The following is an 8,550-nucleotide window of genomic DNA, read 5'->3' on the forward strand; positions in this document are numbered from 1 at the left end:
CATTGGTGTAGACCTAGACATCTCTACTTGACAAGTTTTTCTCACCCATATTAGATGAGGCACGCGTCTAATCATTGCTCAGTTTTCACCACCAAATACTCTAAGTCACATACTAAGAACACATTTGAAGATCACAAAAGTTGGAATGAGTAAAAAGTCCTTATCTGAATCAGTTTCAAAAATGTTTATTGTTTTAATCATGGGAGGTACAATAAGGCATAATACCACATGGTTATTAGGTCTTTAAGGCAGTGATCATCAACCCTGTCCTCAGGACCCACTAACAGGCCAGGTTTTATGTATTACCTTGGGGAGGTGCAGACTAGAATACTGAGCAGCAAATGATATCACCTGTGATGTATTTCAGTTATCTTGCAAACCTGGCCTGTTAGTGGGCCCTGAGGACAGGGTTGATGACCACTTCTTTATGGAACACTCATGTCATAGGTGACTATGATTAGGTACATAGAATATAGTCAGTAAGATTAAATAAGGACACCAGTCCATTCAGTTCATCTACCATTTTCCATATACCTGTACATTGCGCTCGCTAAGAAACACATCTAAACCTTTGTATAATGTATCTGATGAAAGGGAGTTCCACATCCTTACTGCTCTAACAGTAAAGAACATCTTATACAGTTTGAGATTAAAACACTTCTCATTCAACTTCATTGTGTGGCCATGTGTTTTTTTAGAGACCTCAGGTTAATGCAATACTAAACACTAAAGCAAACATTTATTATATTACAGCTTACCAATTCTTAGATTTGATGGATGTATTAGTTTTCTTTTTCTAAGGCTTTCTTTTTCTATTTCCATCTGGTGAACCAGCCAGCAATTCTTCAACAAAATAGTAGCCCTCTGCACACAGACAGCCTCGACAATAAAGCCCAGAAAAGGGCGAAACGCATCTGAGAAGATCTCCACAGGCGAAAAACAAGAGCTTAAGCCACCTTTTACCCATCTCATTTATATTTATTCAACAGAGAATCAAAATCAATACAGCACTTACAGTTGTGATATATTAGTGATAAACAACAAGAAAGAATTGTCAATATGTAATACAGTCTCTTGCAACATGCTAAGGCACTTCAAATTAATAGAAAGTGCTGAAGTGCTTCATATGAAATTGTTGTGCCGTGTACCACACTCCCCTCTTGTGTCCCCACTCACCAGAAACAATGGACCCCCTGCTTTTCAGTCTGGGGGTCAAACAACCTGTGATCTGGTGTTGGTAGCATGGAACTCTAGGACTCCTCAGCAGGATCTCCAAACAAAGAGGGTCTTGGGGGTGACCAAAAAATTTACCAGGCACAATAAAAAAACAAATCGAAGCTGATAGTGAAGTACTGTTAAAAATTGTATTTATTGCGCAATCATAAGTGTTACCTATGAGATTGCTGGTAATAACAGGCATAGGGCAGAGAATGAGCTCAATCGGGTTCAACGTGGATCTGCATGCATTCCGCAGAGGGCAGAAGTGACGTCAGTGGTTAGAAAACCAGAAATGCATCAATGCAATTCGCCCTCCTCCAGGGCGTCCTCAAGAACAATGATCAGTAACTAAGCTATTCTTAAACATGAGGAACAATAGTCTAGCTACAACATGAGTATGTTCTCTGAGAACTCTCAGGTGTAAGCAATCTGGTGCTGGTGGTTTATTAACATTAGGTGTTTCTAGCTTTAGTTTCTTTGAACACTGCTTTCTGTCAGCCACAAGGACACAATCAATATAATGTTATTAATATTACTATCATGTTTCTTATATCCCTCCCTTTCCTTCATATAATCTGAGTAGAATCATGTATTTTTCACAGTTGCCAACTTTGCCTGTTCATTTGTTTTGGTGCCAATGTGTTCTGACCTAGCCTTTTTATTGTTTATATATATATATATATATATATATATATATATATATATATATATAGTTTATATATATATATAGTTTATATATATATATATATATATATATATATATATATATATATATATATATATATATATATATATATATATCTGTCAGTGTTTTTTTTTTAGTCTCCTCAGCAATGTGTCTCTTGTAATCTATTTTAACTACCCTGATCTCGTTCTTGCATTTCTTATTACATTCTTTGTAGTTTTGAAATGCACATGACAACTCTCCTTATATTTATTAAAGAATCATTTGTTTCTCCTTAATGTGACGTTAGTATTTAGCCACCCAGGTTTACTTTTATTCTTTTATATTTGTTGCCCATTGGAATGCACTGACGAATACCATTGTTTAATGTGTCCTTAAAGCACTCACACCTTTCTTCAGTGTTTTGCTCCCATTTAGTGTCATGTAGAATGGAGTGCAGCTAGGTAAAGTTGGTTATTTGAAATTTAGTGTTCTTGTCGCACACTCATGTGTGCTTTTCCTATAATTTATGGCAGATGTAATTACTCTACAATCTATATTACCTAAATTATCCCTTACTTTCCCATCTGCAATCAGTTCTATGTTGGTTGTAATTATTAGATCCAGCAGAGAATTATTTCTAGTTAGGGCTTCCACTATATGGCTCATTAAATAGACAGGTAATACAGTTATCAGTCTGTATATGTCAAAATACTGTGTCACCAACAGGTGTTGAATTATGTTTGTGTGGTGACATCATTTTTGGGTAATAGACCATATTGGTATTAGGAAAGAAGGTTGTTTGTACCAATACAGAACTTAGGACTAGAAAAAGAAAAATGAGTGAAAATAGTGCACCATATTTTTTTCAAGATATGCACTACTACTAGGAGAGAGGGAGTAAAGACGATTGAAAGAAAGGGAGTGGAGGTGTCGGAAGTGGTCTGATCTCATGGAAGAAGTGTGCCACAGATCATTAGATTATCAACAATAAGTAATCAATGTCAGAAGCTGATTGGCTACAATGCAGAGTTACACCAGAGTTTGTACTTTCCAGTTTTGGTAAATTAACCCCTAAGTTTGGTGTTTAATTACTAATTGCTGCTTTGGATTTGTAGAAGTTAACCTATAAACCAGACATGAGGAGAATCGTAATAAAGATGGTAGTGCAATCTGCAAACATGCAGACTCATGTACATATCTTGTAACCTCTAATCCCATTATAATGAGATTGAGGTAGGGGTTCAAGTGCTAATGTAAAAAAAAATGGGGGGAAAGGTAGCCTTGACGTAAACCTCTGTAAATTGTGAATCTTGGGGAACAAATGCCTAGATGTTCAATTAAGACCTTGGGATTGATATAATGTGCGTTTGTACATTTTGGGAAAAAAAAGAGAAATCCCCATCTATTGTTTGATAAATCAGATAAGGCCTTACCGCATCGGTATGTATGTCTAATCACAGTAGGAGGCTAAGAATTTGATGTTTCATATGAAATAAAGAAGATTACATGTTATATGTGGCTTGTTGGTTAGGCATAAAGCCCGCTTGATCTTTACCAATAACTGTAGAGATCCTATTGTTCAGTCAAAAGGCCAACACATTTGCAAGACATTTTATGTTCAAGTTAGTAGGGAAATTAGTTAAAATTTAGACCACATGTATTGGGGTTGGTGTGGGATTTTAGTGTAATTTCTATATATGCAATAAAGGTATCTGAGCCTAAACGTTCATCTTTTAGGAGGTCATTAAATAAATTGGTTAAGTGTGGGGCAAGTATACCGTATATGAGCATTTTTGTAGCCTGTAAAACTGTCAGGGATGGGTTGCTTATTAGATTCAAAATTTTGATGGCAAACTGTAGTTCTAAGAAGGTTGTTGGGGATTCCAAGACATGATATAAGAGTTTTGGAATGCTCAGGAGAGGGAGGTAGGAGTAGAATCTGGATTATGAGGTTTTGTTGAAATGCAAGGGAGTTGTGTTGAATTTAGCATTCTTTTACAAAAGGATTTTAGTTGAGTTTCTGGTATGGCCTCATCCTGCAATTTTTAAGGCAAACAGGTTTAGCTAAGGCATCAGGTCTGCAAAGCCAATTGGTAGGAAGACCAGTTTATTGGTGAAGTCTGTTAGATATAAATGTGTTTGTGTTTGTATGTCCTCAAGCTATTTTCTAAGTTGTGGTGGGGCTGTTTTTGAGTTGTGTTGACAGTAAGTTATATAAGGGCTTTGATGCAAGCCAGCCTCTGTTTTTTCTTTAGGGATTATAATTAGATGAATTTTCCACAAATCAGTGCCTAGTGAGCATTCCATTGGGAAGCTGTCATTGAAAGCATTTAAAGTTTTCGTTACTTCAGCATTTTATATTCCTGATATGTGTCTGTTGTACCAAGTATTTGTGTAAAAAAAAGTATCCTGTTCCCTTTGTATTGCTTCCTTTGTGTGAAATGCTGAGTGATTCTGCCAGCACACTGCTTTTCTATTTCAAACTGACAATGCCAGGCATGAGAGCACATCCATACAACCATGGCTGGTTTTCTGCTGGAAGCACAGTCTGCCTGTATTCCTATGGTCAGATGTGTGCTGACAACCCCCCCTTTGCACAGTCAGTCACTCATTCACTGGGAAGATCAGTGTACTGCTGTTTCTCCACGCCACCTCTCCAAATGAAAAAAAAAAAAAATTAAATGAAAACATGATGAAAAGGGCTAACCTTTTTACCAAAGTATGTATAATTTACTATAGAAATGTATGTGATTTTTATAATGTCTATTATTCTTAGGAGCATAGAGGAGGGTGGTTACAGAACATGTTAACCCAACATTTCATATTCCTGGTATGTGCAGGCTGTACCATGTACTTGTATGAAAAAGTATTCTGTTCTCTTATTGTTGTTTCCTTTGTGTGAAATCCTTGGTCTCCCTGCCAGTCCCTCTGTTTCCCTATTAAAACCTGACCACACTAAATGCATGAGAACACACCGTGGTCAGTTTGATAGCTATGCTGGAAATTCAGCCTGCTGTATTTATGATGTTGTTTTTTAATATCTTTACATAAATGTTTTGCCTTTCATTTATATTTTAACTAAGGGCCGGTTCACACTGCGGGCGATGCGAGGCGACACGACTTGCCTCGCCGCAATCTGACAAGTCGCCCCCGTTCTGTACAATGGAACCGTTCTGAGAGGAGCGACTCGAGTCGCTCCGACTCAGAAAAAAGGTTCCTGTACTACTTTTAGGCGACCTCGGGGCGACTTGCATTGACTTCTATACAGAAGTCATTTGCAAATCGCCGCTGAGGTCGCGGCAGGTCGCGGCGAGGCAAGTCGGTGTCGCCTCGCATCGCCCGCAGTGTGAACCGGCCCTTAAATGGTTTGTTTTACAAGGTGATCATTTACAATTACTTTAAGACTGTTTTCAGAAGTAATACTTGTATACAAAATTGAATCCCCCCTACTTTATGGTACAAATAACTATGCGATGCGTGTAAACAAAAAACTCTAAACAACAATTATGTCACTGCATTTGCGCATTTTCCCCGGAAGGACAGGCTGCTGTATCGGCTTATTCATTTCATGCAGGTTTTAACACTTTTTTGTAAGTGCAACCTTTTTTATATTATTAAAAGGTAAAAGATTTTACACTATGGAAGCCTTATCTCTCTTTGGGGTACTTATACGATCAGGTCCTTCCTCAGTGGTAGATGCACTGCAGCATGATCCCCCTGGATGAATAAAGGTCTTTGATGGGTTTATAGCCACAAGTGGGAAAAGACCTTCTGTAATAGGAGGTCATAAGGAGCTGGTAAGCCACCATTCTTATGAGGTGGAGGCTTTCTCTGAAATTCACACACCATTCTGGTGAATGTTTAATTATGCGGTGGAATTCATTGGATATCCGCTCACTATATGGACTCCTTTGTTGCAGTGTGTTTACATTTGTTTTTTCCCTTTCATTCAATACATAGCGCAACTTTAATTTGGACTCTTTGATTTGTGCTGTGTGTCTCACAGGAAAGTTGTTTTTAGTTCACTATTTGATTTTGTTTATTACTTATATGTTTAATTTGGGACAGCGCAGTATTACCCTCTATTTATAACAATTACACTGCTGCTGCAATATAACCCCCCACCCCAAAAGATATATCACTAGTAATAGTGACTCACGCCCACTATGCAGCGCTGTGTAAACTCACAAAAATAGTGACGGTGCAATGTTCACCGATGAATATTAAAAAAATAATAAAACAAACCACCAATTCATATATGATGTAGCACTCTGGTGTTAGACAGGGTTGCTCATAAATTTGGTTTGCCAGGTAATATTTGTCCTGGCTGATTAATAGAAGACCCACTGATTTCTCCCTAAATTCTGGAATTACTGCACCATTTCTCTTCTATCACTAGGTGGCACTGTGTCTGATGACATGTGTCCTGAGGCCTAGCCAGGAGCAGGAGAAGCAGCGTAGGGTTGGGACTGCAGGATTGTAGTCCAACCGAGTTGCAAAGGTTAAGCCAGGGAACCAATTGTGGTCAGAGGTAGAGAGAAAGCAGTAGCCACTAAGGGACCATCCACCTAGTTACCTGAGACAACTGTGAGTAAGCCGAAGCAAGTACCTGAGCAGTCTTCTCAACAGCCAGGGACGGTGAAGAAGTTAGAAAGCATCAGCAAGTGCCAAGCCAGGGACCCAGCAGGATAGTGAGAGACTGGGAGCTCAGTGAGTGAAGATCTACAGTGGGATACTGTGAAATAAATAAAGGACTGTTTTCTGTTACCAAGAGTTATGTACAACTACCTTTAGTGACTGTTGCAAGATTAGTTGTCATAGGAGTCAGTGGTCCTACCTATACAGAAGTATTATCCGGCTGAAAACCTTCCACCGTATAGCTGTCTACCTATAGAAGTCTCTGAGTCTGCCAATTATCATTGCATCTACTCAAGGGTATCCTGTCCCTAACCCTCTCTCCCACAGTTCTGTTAAGAGATAATAAATCTCTTGTTCGCATTCAAAAGTGACTGGCGTCCATAATTTTTTCTTGTATCACACCCACCATGCCTGGTAACCCACCCTACAAGGAAGGATGCCAGCTCTCCCTAACCCTTGATGTCACCATTAGGCCTCTGGGGCCCCAGGACTTTGCTACAATAAAAAATACCGTATATACTCGAGTATAGGCCGACCCGAATATAAGCCGAGGCCCCCAATTTACCCCCAAAAAAACTGGCAAACTTATTGACTCGTGTATAAGCCGAGGGTAAGACATGCCTGTCCATCCCTGTGTGTGTGTCCGTCCATCCCTGTGTGTCCGTCCATCCCTGTGTGTCCGTCCATCCCTGTGTGTCCGTCCATCCCTGTGTGTGTGTGTCTCCATCCATCCATCCATCCCTGTGTGTGTGTGTGTATCCGTGTGTGTGTGTGTGTGTGTGTGTGTGTGTGTGTGTGTGTGTGTGTGTGTGTGTGTGTGTCCAGCCTACCTGTGTCCTGAGCCTTTGTCCCGAGCCTCCGTCCCGTGCCGAGCCTCCTTGCCTCCGTGCCTCGCCGCCGTGCCTCGCCGCCGTGCCTCGCCGCCGTGCCTTGCCTCCGGTCCCGTCCCGTCCCGTCCCGTGCCGTGCCGTCCTGTGCCTTGCCTCCGTCCCGTGCCCTCTTCGTTCGTCGGCGGCCATTGTAAAATTCAAAAGCTGCGCCGCCGCCTTCGCCTGTGATAGGCGGAACACTGAATTTCCCAGCAGCCTGTGTTCCGCCTATCACAGACGTCGTATCATCCTCGTCCGTAGTACGAGGATGATACGAAGTCCGTGATAGGCGGAACACAGGCTGCTGGGAAATTCAGTGTTCCGCCTATCACAGGCGAAGGGGGAGCCGGAGGCGCGGCTTTTGAATCAGAATGGCCGCTGTCTGTCTGCTCGACACGCTGATCGAGCGGGCAGACAGCGATGACTCGAGTATAAGCCGAGGGGGGCACTTTCAGCCTCAAAAAAGAGGCTGAAAATCTCGGCTTATACTCGAGTATATACGGTAGTAAGATCAAATAAATAAATAAATAATCTACTTCAAAATGTATTAAATAGTAAAACCAATTTCAAAATGCTATAGTGCTATGTCTTCTTGTGCAAAGATCCACACATTCAAAATCAAATAAATCAATTAAATAAACCACATCAAAAGTTCATCAAATAAATGAAAGTTCCCATTTCAAAAGTGCTCTAGTGTCTTCTTGTGCAATGATCCACGGTGTTCACTCTGTGCTCAGTGGCCAGCATACCAGATCAACATAACACTTCTTTTACAGCTGACTGAGTGGTAATATATCCTTTTTGACGGGATCTCTACCCCCTCCCCGCCACTCTGGCTACTGCACTCAGATCTCCTCATCTAGGTCATATACAGTAAAAGAAGGAAGCAGCCCAACAGTGTAATTCCGTATAAACAAAATACTTTATTAAGACAAAAAAACTACTCACAAGGAACAAACATAAAGTCACTTCAATCAAAGCCGCCTAGCTTCTTTTCACCTAACCACATCTAAAACCGACAACCAACCACTCAGGGTGATTTCTCAGGTTAGGGGAAATGCTGAATAGCTGAAATTCCCAAAAGCCAATGTGAAGGAAGCTGCAGTAGTCGAGGCGAGAGATAACCAGGGAGTAAACTGTGCAGTAAATTGTGCAGTC

The sequence above is a fragment of the Lithobates pipiens genome, unplaced genomic scaffold, assembly GCF_037356315.1.
Source record: "Lithobates pipiens isolate NorthernLeopardFrog02 unplaced genomic scaffold, aLitPip1_a1.2 Scaffold_18, whole genome shotgun sequence".
In the NCBI taxonomy this organism is placed as follows: domain Eukaryota; kingdom Metazoa; phylum Chordata; class Amphibia; order Anura; family Ranidae; genus Lithobates; species Lithobates pipiens.